Here is a 2,231-nt window from a genome sequence, read left to right on the forward strand (position 1 = left end):
TAACTTCCAGGAAGTTTTTTATAAATGTCAACCAAGGGTATAATGGACCAAACTTGAAATAAATTTATATTTATCCCTGACATGACGTTGAAGTTTTCAACCTCGAGTGTCAATACCAAGCATATCCCTGGAACTTTGTGCTGTTGGATCGATGTATATCAGGAGCTATAAAATCAAAAATAAAAAACATTAAATATGAGTAAATGCAAATTGTAACTTACCAATAGACATTAAATATGAGTAAATCAAAAATCAAGAACATCATCAACCAATAGTTTGATACCAATAAATTCATCACGATTAGCAAGGCTTCTAGCAAGGCTAATTGCTCATTCACTATAATCTATTCCAGTGAGATCAGAGAACCTATTTATACTAACATCAAAAGTAATAATGAATGATTTATCAATTATCATCGTACCAAAAGGAGGAATAAGTGTTATTATGTATAATACTATACCCCTGTTTAGCAAGCTCTTGAAGAAGTAGCCCATTGCCTGTTCCAACATCAAGAACACTCCATCTTGCTAAATCTTTATCCTCTTGACTAACAGACTCAGAGTCATCAATTTTATGTTGAATTTGTAAATGTCTTTGTGAAATGTCAGCACATAGTCCTTTTTTCCATGAAGCAACCATTTCCATGACATCTGCCCCAAACCTTTAGAAAGAATTTAAAAAGTCATACAAAAAAGCATCTTGTCAAAGAAGGTATATGTCATAGTCAATTAGATATGCATACCAAACTTCACCAGCATCCCCATGTTCACGAAAATTTGTCAATTCATGTGCATATGTTGCATCCCAGTAACTTTGATACCCCAGATGATTACCTTGGTTAAAGCTTTAATTTACTAAACCTTCAATTGGAACTGAAGAAGCATAGGGCACTACCCTTGCTGTTGTAATTGATGATTGGGACCCATTTTGCCTAGCAATAACAGATCACAGATGTGACCATTATTGCAACTAAATGAGCTTCAACTCCATTCCATATCTTCAATTCCAACTCTCAAACGCTAAATGGTAATTTTCTCCAGCACTAGCAACTTCAGGGTAAGATTGACAAGTTGATTTAGTTAATGAAGAATCATGATCTTGAAACTGAATTTCAACTAAACAACACATGGGTGTCTTCAAAGTCAAGATCAAGAACTAAAGACGATGGAATTTTCTAAAAAAGAAAAACATTAAGAACAAGAACAAAGGCAAAAGGATTGGATGTTTAAGAATCATAACCCTAATTTGTTTACTAATCACAGATAAAAATGCCCAGATTGGGAAGGAAAATAAACATGCAGGTTCCAAAAATCAAGAAACCCGAACAATTTATGAAGATCTTATAAAATCAAAGAGCTAAATCCAGATAAATTCTAACACTGAAAGAAGAACAAGAAAGGGGTTTGAAAGATTAAAGATGAAAAAACATGAAAGCAGAAATTATACTCTATGGAGGAGAGACTTACCTAAAGTCGCAGGAGAAGAAGTGTTTATGCAATCAGAGTAGTTTTAGGGTTTCCTTCGGTTACTCCCTTCATGTCTCCGACAATCTCCACCTATGGAGGAGAGAGATGAGAGAAAACACGGTGGAGGGGGAGAGACGAGAAGGTGGATGCATCGATTACGGAGAAAACAAACTCAGAGAGCGGAGTAAAGTTGGATTTAGGAGAAGTTCACATGGACGATGGATACCGGAGACCAAAAATGGTAGAGCAGTAGGTACAGCATTTGCAGCTCGGAATGTTACTTGATTCTGTTCTGCTTTCTTCAGTAAATAGAACAAACAATTCCAAGAAGCTGAGATTATGCCTTCTGCTTCAAAAAGAGAGAGCTTTCCAGAACCAAAATCCAATGATGGAGAAGATGCAGCAGATGCAAGCGCTGTTGTGGTGCGATGTTGGAATGGTGGAGTCCGAGAGAAAAAACAAATTATGATGGGTAGCTATCATTGTTGGTGATGTTCGATTCATCAGAAGCCCTAGTTCTTCGCTCAATCGTCTATTTTGTGAAAGAAGACATTACCATTGCAAATGCGTTATGTTTGATTAGGGTTTACACAGAGAAGGAAGTGAAAGTCGATCGCAGAGGAAGGGGTTGCAGAGAGAAGGAAGGGAGAGAATGAAATCGATTTGGCAGGTGTAGAGAGTACACAGGAAGAGGATGGCGGGTGTTCAAAATTTTGGGGGATTTCATTTTCCCTCGGACACGCGCGTTTCTTAAAAAAAATATAA

At 36.9% G+C, this 2,231-nt stretch overlaps 1 pseudogene; it reads right to left on the reverse strand.

Moving 5' to 3' along the window:
- Positions 1 to 245: 245 nt before the first annotated feature.
- LOC111903908 (uncharacterized) lies at positions 246 to 961 on the reverse strand (annotated as a pseudogene).
- Positions 962 to 2,231: the final 1,270 nt, after the last annotated feature.

This window comes from Lactuca sativa, chromosome 7, assembly GCF_002870075.4.
Source record: "Lactuca sativa cultivar Salinas chromosome 7, Lsat_Salinas_v11, whole genome shotgun sequence".
NCBI lineage: Eukaryota > Viridiplantae > Streptophyta > Magnoliopsida > Asterales > Asteraceae > Lactuca > Lactuca sativa.